Genomic DNA, 9,975 nt, shown 5'->3' on the forward strand with positions numbered 1-9,975 from the left:
CCTCCACTCCTCTATCAGCAGGCCATAAATTGAAGTCACCACAGCTTTTAGGAAAGTTCACGCCTTCATCTGCTGTTGTACACTGTGGTATGAGGAAAACTGCGCTAAGTGATGTGAGCCACACACACACCTTGAAGAAAGAGCAACTGTAGAACAAATCCCACACACGAGTTTGCTAGTGGTCATGGGTTTCACTGGTATTCCAACTGCTCTACCTTTTCTTTTTATTTTTCCTCTGAGAAAATGCACATGTAAGTGCATTAAGATGAAACCTTCAAAAAGTACAGAGCCTAGTTAGTGACAGGTTCTTCAGTCACCAGTAACAGCACAACAAGCAATGCTCAGGTCCCAAGAGCCCAGTGGGAAAAAAGCCGTTCTGGGTGTACCACAATCTTAAGCAGGAGTGATTGGGCCCCAGCTCTCATGAGGCTTGTTCAGGTGGCACATCTGCTCATCTAGGGCTCATATTTGTTATGAACATTAAAGTAGGTAGCTTGGCTAATAAGTAAGGTGCTGCCAGGAAAAAAAAAACAACCCACAAATGCACACAGTTTGCACGTACTGTTTCCAGTGCATTTTCCTTGCTGCTTTACTAAAACAATCGCTGTGATACCATCTCATTGCTTCAGGTTATACTGTTGCATGCAGCATGAAAGTCTGGTGCAAAACCTCACTACAGGGAAATGGAAAACATTACAGTCCTGAGTATGTAAACACTGGTTGGATTATCTGCTTCATTTCACTTTAGCAAAGCCCTGTCTTGGTTCCAGCTTCCTCTGAGGTAAAAAGAAGCCTACAAGCACTAGTGATATGGCTCCCCTGCAAGGGAGATGTGACAGCAGCTGAAAATTTGGCTCAGAATAAGCCATGTAGTTCACCAGCAGGTGGAAGCAGTAGTTATTCCCCTGTATACAGCAGTTGTGAGATCTCATCTGGAGGGCCCGATCTGTTTTCAGTATGCTGGGAAGAGAAAGGTTGACATACTGCAGCAAGTCCAGCAGATAGCCACCAGGATCCTGCATCATTTGATGTACAAGAAGAAGAGACGGAGAGAATTATGTGCAGTTTGAAAAAAGAAGGCTGTGGAGTGGGAAGCACCTCCCTGCAGACAGCTGGTGGGTGGAACAGGAGAAGTGGCTGGAAAAGTGCAGCAGAATCAAATGGCAGTAAGGGGTGCTGATGCTGGATAGTAAGGAAAGTGACATTCATCATGAGGGATCACATACTTGAACACGTTGGCCACAGGTTGTGCGATCCCCATCCTCAGAAGCACCCAAAACCCAACCGTGTGAGACCCCTGCTTCTACATAGATTCCAGCTTTGAGGTTAGCCCTGTTCTGGGAAAGGAGATGATTTCTAGAAATCCCCTCATACCTCAGTTCTTTTGTGATTGAATTTCTAAAGGAAGAGTAGCTCTTCTCAGATAAGCTAGAAGGACCATTAAAAAGTAGTTTTAAAAGAGAAGTCTGTTAGCTCTAGAGAGAGCTCAGATACAGAGTAGAAATTGTTACAGTATGATTGCAAGAAGAAAAAAATAGCAAAAAATGTAATTCCAGGTCTTTGTACGTTCAGAGTATAAGAGTACAAAGCTACATACTTGTCATGATGTACACAGGTTAGCAAAGTTCCCACACCAACAATCATGAAGCAAATCTCCATGGTGTGGTTTGACTAACACGTTCAAGATATTTTCTCAGAAGTTATAACTCAGTGGCAACACGCTGCCAATTAAGGAAAAAAGTATTATTGCAGCTTAGGGACACTACCTTATTAGCAAATACAGGTATTATTTCACTTGTAGAGTTGTTTTTACCTGAATTCTCTCAAGATCTGTGATATTTCTCTTTTGTTAACGCTTTCTTCCAACAGACAGTTCAGTGCAATATTTCTCTTTTGGAAGAAGGTGTTAACATCTAAGAAATCCATAGAAATATATCAGCACTTCAAATCTGAGACAGCAAGCATTCTAAATCAGGTCAGCCCTCATTCATAAGATGAGGATCCACACATCACTCTGCCACTCTGATGGCACTATGATTGGAATGGCTAGTCCACACATTCTTACAAGAAAAACCAAACCCACAAAATAACAAAAAACAAACAAAAAAACCCACCCACACCCAATCAACACAAAATACAACAAAACCCAAAAAAGAAATCTTCCCTGAAAACAACCACTGCTTACAATTGCAGCACCGTGTCATTTCAAAGCTTGTGGGTAGCTGTTATAGATGGAGCTCCCTAGGAATAGAACCGCTCTTCTTCAGTGAGGCAGATAACATAAAAATGAACAGAGTTAGAAGTAATTTTTTAAAAAGCTAGCTTGGATAGTCTTTGATACTGGGAAAGTTCACATTTATCCACTAATACACTATTCCAGGTCACGTCTCTACTTTTCTGATGTTCAAAAAAGTAAAGTGCAGCCTCTCTAGCCCAAGAGCGTGCTGTGCAGACACACTGACCGTATTTACCAATAAATCTCTGCCCTGGATATGGAGCAGGCATGTCAGAATGATTCTCCTCCTGGACTGCTGGGGATACCCCAACTTCATCCAATGACAAATTCTGTTCATCACTGCATGGTGCTGTGGAGGTGCATCCAACCTGACCCAAGGACATACAAAGAAAACGATGCTTTTCTGATCCACCCTCCACATTCAGCTCCAGATAATTCTCAGCACCGTCCTGTTGTGCCACATCGACTCCATCAGGACAACCACTGGTTTTAGCAAGGCACACACTTACATGGCAAATCATAAGAGTTGACCACAGAAACAAGATTTTGCCAGCTTGTTTAACATTGATAGTCATACAGCCAGCTTCATACAGCAGAATTAATTATTTTGCATGGGAGAGAAAAACAAACAAAACAAAAGAGCCCAAACTAACAGACAAACAGCAACAAAATCCCAACCAGCCTAACCTTACAACAGTCCAAATTAACACTTGCTGAAAACACGCCAGAGCAAAGACAAGGTCACCTCACCCTTGAAGAAATCACTGAATCACACTGGAAGCCCACAACTGAAAAAAGCCTGGAGAAGAAAAAATGGTTTTTAACCTTTTACAGGAGCGGCAGCAAATTGCTCTGAATATCAAGCATCAGGCAGTGCAAGCCCATCAATGCTGTCGCTGTTCCGCCTACAATGACTGAGCAGGAGGAAGAGGTACACAGCCTTCCTTACGCACTCTGTCCCCAGCCGTATTTGTTCAATTTTGGCAACCCTGCTTGAACATTAGGACAACAAGTTCTGCAGTTTTTAAGCGTGTCAGTAACACTGCCCTAAGCAAGAAAGACGGTCAGTGCTCGTCTCCCACTCCCACTAAACACAATGTAATTTTTGACCTTGGCATGTGAAAGACATTTCCTTCACAATGTTGCATCGTCAGGCAACATTTGGGTTCGTTGCATTTCCTACAAAAGAGAAACTTTCAGGGAGGCGGACAACAAGAAACCAAAGCCAAGGCTATGCGTGTTTCTGAGAGTATACAGACTATGACACTGAGAGTTGAACTTCAATTTGCAGCTTCACTACACTGACCTTACGTGAATTACAGGCTGATGAGAAAAATCAAAACCCAGTTTCCCCTTGCTGGTCCCAGAGTATCAGGTCACATGAACAGAAGGTCACCAATCATTCAAAGACACCTGGAGAATATAATGCTTGGAATAAAAGGACTGCATATTCAGCTGAAGCTCTATGTGAAAATTATGAATGGTACCAGAGGGTGGGCAATTGAAAGGACTGTTTGGTTTCCCACCCTAAGGAGTAGAAGCAGCAAAATGAATTTGAGAACAGGCTCTCTTACAGAAATCACTAATTCAAGAGCTGCCCAAAATGACAGTGGGCAGAATTTTTTTCATCTATTACGCACTTCACATCCAGACTCCAGGAAGAACTGTAGGAGTTTTCATTTACTTTCCAGGAAGGCAGAGAGGTGACAGAAGTGACATTTTTTGCTGGCCTGTGGAGAGAAGTCTTACCAAACTTGGGGGAGATCTAAAAACCACACAAGAAGTCATTACCTTCTCCGTTAAAGAAAACCATACAAAAACACCATTAACCTCACCACCAAAAATAAATACAGATCATTTATATATAGTTTAAGACATAAAAGCCCAAGCTTCGACTCAGAAAATACAGGTTTTCATTCCAAGATGTACAGCAGCACTTTTCCTGGAAAAAATGCATCACTGCTTTCTAGCAAGAGGCTTCCCTCTTCCCTGTAAAGAAAAACCCAGCCACAGTAACAAACAAACACTCCTCACTTCAAAGAGGATAGAGCTGCTTTCTTTTAGCCCTGCTTCCCTCCCTGGGGCAAAGCAGCTGGTTATAGGATTCACCTCCAAACAGGGCTATCATCTGGTCTACTCTGAGGCATAAGGTATGGAATGAAGTTCATAGAATGGCCTGGATTGAAAAGGACCACAACGAACATCTAGTTTCAACCACCTTGCCAAGTGCAGGGTCATCAACTAGATCAGGCTGTCCAGAGCCACATCCAGCCTTAATTAGTTATCCTAGGAGGAGGAAGAAAGAAAAAATACAGTACCTATATGAGGAAGTGATACAAACCCAGAAGTTTAAAAGTAGCAGACAAGCTTCTGATGTAATTTTTTTTTGCAGTTATGGCAGGCCTGAGAGTCGCAGGATGTTGGTTGATACAGAGATAGCTACGGCTTTCGCTGAGGCAAACATGAAAGTTTGCACAAGAGCAAAGAGAGGTGCGCGAGTGCTGCTGCGGGCCGGGGGCTGCTCACCACTACCAGAAGCCAAGATAAGGGATGGCACGATGGTCCAAAGTCATGCCTGGAAGACTTCCCTGCTGCCTCTTTTCTAAGCACTACAGCTGCGAGTCAAAGATCAAAGTCACACAAGGTGCTCTTCCACACACACAGGCTGTTCTGCAGGAAGAGGGGTTGCAAGGTCTCCACAAACACATTAAATGGGCTTTGAATGAATGTTGAAGCTTCAACAGTTGTTTTTTAAAAAGCCAACAACCAAAATAATAGAAGGATACTGGGAACCACCAGACACAGTCATTACCATTCAGTCATGAGACTTCTCACAAAGCACAAAAGTTGTGTGGGGGGGTTCTGCTTTTTTTAAGGGTATTAATATTATTTTTCACAGTCATACCCTGCTTAACCTCTCTGCCTAGCACCTACCAAAATAATGCCCAACAGGGTGAGCACTAGCTGGCAATAACACTTTCAATCCTATACTACACCAAAAAGCCATAGAAATAAAGTGATCAAAATACATACGCAGAGGGGCAACCTCCTGTGTTCCCACCAAATCGCTGTCATATCAAGCTGCCTTCTGTAGCTCATTATGTGACACTGTGTTGAAATGTGGAGAACACCAACTCATTTGTGCTAATCCAGGCTACTGGCTTACTCAAGTAGGATTTATTACTCACAGATGCTCTACAAAATTACAGTGTAGAACAACGAGAAACCTCGACATGCACAAGACTTCCTGGAATTGGCAGAGGCTGAGCTAGAAAGCCTGCGGTAACTTCTCACCACATCGCAGAAGTGCTATTCAGGTTGGAATGCCTTTGGCATCAAAAGGAAGATGTGTTTTGGGAAGCCCGATGAGTGTAAGATTCCCTTTTTGTCACCTCTTCTGCTGAAAAGCTTTCTACACTCAAGCTATCTGATTGAATTCAGCCAGTACTGCAAGGCTAGCCTTTGGATGGCTTTTTCAGGTGAAAAATATTCACACAGATGCATGGTATATGAAAAGCAGAACTAGTGAGGAAAAGTCTGACGGTCATTTTCTGCAATGATATGTTCTATCAACCCGTAATTGTTAATCACTTTATACTTAATTGGAATCTTCAATAAAAAGCCAAACCGTCACAGGTTTATTTTACCTCAAGTATATCCCCATACTTGTTGTAAGCCTTTATTTCAGATCCACATTCTTGGAGTTGTAAGCCTTTATTTCAATTCCAAACAGTCAGAAGCAAGACACAGTGACATGGTTCTGGTTGACTGGAAGTCATTTTATTTCTTCGTTTCCTTCGGTGAAAGTAATGATATTGTTGGCTTTTGTCCCTACTCCAAGTGAAGGAAAGTTCTGAAGATTCTGTATAAGATGTCATTGTTTTCCCACAGCCAGTAGTAGGGAGAACAACGGGGCACTTCTCCTCAGCTGCAGATCACTGTGAGGCCAAGTTGGTCTCTGGCACCACAGCCTGGGGACATCTCCCACAGACGGACTCAGCTTTACCCCCCTCAGACCGAGGGCCTGCTTCCCTCCAGGAGCCAGGGACATTTCTCAGAGGCACTCAAACAACTCACATTCTGTTTGTGGTGGCCTGGACAGCACCTCCTCAGCACAGAGGTGTGAGCACAACGCTCAGCACTGCAGAGCCAGCACCTACGTCCTTTACTTAGGGCTTGCAAACACCCTTGCAGCGCAGCTCATGATGCTCCATGCTGAAGCACATGAATCCTTTTGGGGATTTCACTTGAAGTGAATTGCTGACTTGCACTACACAGATCTGTAGGCCTTCTGTCACCAAAGGAGTCCCTAATTGCCAGATTTCAATGAGATGCTCGGGTGAATTAGATTTGTCTGGTTAAAGTCCTGTCTGGAGAGTAATGGGTTGAAATTACTTGTGAGGAGACTTGCGTGGGAGCTGCAGGGGTAGGAAGGGGGTAAAGAGTCATTCATTTTCTTCCTCTGAAACACAGCCACTTTGCCAACACACGCTGTCAAGGCAGACCTGCCCATAGAGTAAATTACAAAGCATTGGCCATGTCAGAAATGAACTCCATCATTATACATTCAAATATCACCCAGACTGACTCCAGCAGATCTGTACCATACAAGTTTGGATCAAATATTAACGTGCACCTGAGAGAGAGCATGTGAATAAGGGAAAATACAAGCATGCAGCACCTTCTCTCCCTCTACTATGGGAAGGCAGCAAAGTAAGTACTACTGGCTAAGTAGCAGAAGGAAGCATAAAAAGGGCAAACTACTCCAAGTATTCTTCAATGTAATCAAATACATGATATTGTAGATGCATCAGATCAAGCTGTTACATTGTCATGAAGGCAGGGGACAGTTTTCACCAGCCTCACCACAACTTTACCACACCAGAAATCCACCTCAGTCTATCTTATGTCCGGGTGGGTATATTCAGTTAAGCAGCTATTCAGAATTGTACCCATGGATTTTTAGATAGTGCTATTCAGGCAAATCCTGTAGCACCTCAGAAGTAACACTGCTCCTCAACAATGCCTTACTTTACTCACACAGAACAGAAATTTGTGAATTGGACCAAACTTTTAAAGATACTTAAAACAAAAATAGTTAGCAAGTTTTCTGTGCCACCTTCATCATTTCTGCCTTACACTGAGGACCACATCCACACACCAAAATTGTTTATCACTCACTGGAGACAGGTATTTAGCCCTCATCAAAACAACTTTGAGAGAAGCCTGCCCAGGGCTTTGCACTGAACTGATATTTCATGCCACTATACCTTCTGCCAGCAGGTAGCTGGAACAATGTGCCTGAAGCACAAACCACAAAACACCAAAGCCAGCAGCTTACCATTAGACAGCCTCAGCTGGGAAATTCTTACTTTTGCCAAAGATGAGCCACTCAGATGAGGCGCCCAGCTATTAGAGGTGGAAAAGAAGCAGGCCTGCAGGCAAACCCTATAAGAATCATCCAAAAGTTTCAACAAAGGAAAGGAAGTGTGCCATCTACTACCAGCAGCACACAGATCTTGAAGGAATTATTATAACTTTCATCAGTTTCAGTTTGGGAAGAAAAAAAAAGGATCACAAAGTCCTTCTCACTTCCTTGAGATTCTTAAGAAACCGCAAAAAAGCCACAGACCTGCTGACATTCACTGCATGTTGCCAGTTACCTGAGCACAGACAGCAGCATGCTGACTGCTGTCACTGGGGGGCATGGGAACCTTCTTCCATTATAGGGACACAGACCAAACACTCAATCTGAAATGTGACCAACGAGCGGCTTCTCATCCCACACGGTTTCCCCCTGGACCAAGCTATGGTTGAAGTTGCTATCACCAAAGATCAGGTTCATTTCCTTCTCTCCCTGCTCCGATATTTTTCTTTTGGCTCCCTTTGTTCACTCCAGAACTTTGTCTGACGCCTGTCACCCAGCGAGGGAGTGGCGGGCAGCACGCAGCCACCAGCGGGGCCCGGGTGAGGCCAGCGGGAGCCGCAGGATGAGCGCAGGGCTGGACACGAAGCCACGCACGGCTCCCGCTCACCGCTCCCCTGCGCCGGGTCTGGAGCCAGCAACGTCCTACGCCTGGCTGCTCGGGGAGATGAGACAGCGAGAACGTTTCCTCTACGACATATAAACAGGCAGATCCTCACCTTTTTTCTTTTTTTTTTTTTTTTTTTCCTTCCCTCTCTGAGCTGCGGTCACCGGCGGAAAGGATATCAGGGGAAAAAAACACCCGGCCGCGACGCGCGCGTAGGGAGGAGACGCGGGGAAGCGCTACAGGGCAGCGGCGGGGCTGCAGCGAGGCGGGATGCGGGAGCCACGCACGGAGGAGCACGGCACGGTCCCGCAGGCACCGGGATGCCTTCCGCGCGCCCGCTCCGCTCCCGCCACTCGCACCGCGGCCGCGCGATGGGCGGAGGACGACGGGGGCGGCTGCCGTCCTCCTCCGGCACCGCCTCACCGCCGCCCCCCGCGCCGGGCCCAGCAGCGGCAGGAGCACGGCGGATCTCCGCGCTCCCGGTGCCGGGGAGGGGGGGACAGCCGCCATCCCCCGCCCCCGGCGCTGCACAGCACTGAAAGAGCCCTTTGTGGCCGACCGAGCCCCAGCACAGGGTACGGGGGGGAGGGAGGGGGAGGAGGACAGTCCCGGTAACCGGGGGGGAGCCCCACAGCAACCCCACCGCTCGGCTGCACAAAGGAGGCGACCGCGCCGCGGCATCTCCCCCCCGCATCCCCGCCTCCCCCGGGCGGTGGCTCGGCCCCGCGGTACCTGTGCGGCGCAGCGCGGGGCCGGCTCTCACATCTCCTCGTCTCTCTCGCCGGTGGCCCTCCGCTGCGCACCGCCGGCGGGCACAGCTCCAGCAGGGCGCGGGGCTGCCACGGGCGCTGCCTCCCGCTCTGCGCTGACTGAGCTGCGCTGAGCTCCCCGCGCGGCTGCTGACAGATGGCGCAACCGCAGCGCCGCCACCGCTCCGAGCCGCCGCCGCCGCCGCTGCCTCCCCCCGCCCTCCCGCCCGCCGCGCCCCACCGCGGGGGCGGCCCCAGATTGGCAGCGCCGTCGGCCTGTGGCGAAGCGCGGCCGGCAGCCGCCGCCGCTCTGATTGGATGGCGGCTGAGGGAGGCGGGGCGAGGGGGGCTGCGCCTCTGCTGCCGCTCGGCGGGGTGGGGAGGGCAGTGCCGCGCCGCCATCGCCCCCCGGTTCGGGGCTACGGTGGCCGCCTCGGGTGGGAGCCGGCGGAAAGACCGGGGGCGAGGCGTGAGATGGCGCGGAGGGAAAGCGGCCCGTGCTGAGGGGGGGGTGTCCGGAGCCTGTGAGGGGAGCGGGTGCTGAACGTTTCCTCGGGCTGAAATCCGCCGTGAACGGGAGAACAGCCTTAAGGAGATGACGCCTTTGTGAAAGACGGCATTTCTTTAATATCCCTAATTCTCGCAATTGGCATTAGCGGGCTATAAGGAAGCAGCAGGAACGCACCGTGCCGTCCCCGAGCGGCGGCACGCCCTGCCCGGAGGCGGGAAAGGCCGCCCCGCGCTGCGTTCCCCCCGTCCGCAGCGGTAACGGCATTCCTCGGTGCTCCAGCCTCGGGCTGCTCTCGGAACGCAGCCCCGTGTCACCTCGGATGCTCCCGTCTGGCAGACCGGCACATCTCGCCGCCACCGATCTCCCGGGGTCTGGAAGGCAGCTTTGCTTTAGCACTGAAGGAGTCGTATTTTAGGCTTTAGCAAAAGCAGGAGAGACGTGCAAAAT

At 48.5% G+C, this 9,975-nt stretch overlaps 1 protein-coding gene across 2 annotated transcripts in view; it reads right to left on the reverse strand.

Moving 5' to 3' along the window:
- The window catches only part of FYN (FYN proto-oncogene, Src family tyrosine kinase), a 130,565-nt gene extending 121,336 nt beyond the window's left edge, over positions 1 to 9,229 (reverse strand). For both annotated transcript variants that reach the window (XM_048935532.1, XM_048935535.1), the window contains exon 1: positions 9,001 to 9,229. The gene's annotated coding sequence lies outside the window, so the exon portion shown is untranslated. The remainder of the gene's footprint in view (positions 1 to 9,000) is intronic.
- Positions 9,230 to 9,975: the final 746 nt, after the last annotated feature.

The sequence above is a fragment of the Lagopus muta genome, chromosome 2, assembly GCF_023343835.1.
Source record: "Lagopus muta isolate bLagMut1 chromosome 2, bLagMut1 primary, whole genome shotgun sequence".
In the NCBI taxonomy this organism is placed as follows: Eukaryota; Metazoa; Chordata; class Aves; order Galliformes; family Phasianidae; genus Lagopus; species Lagopus muta.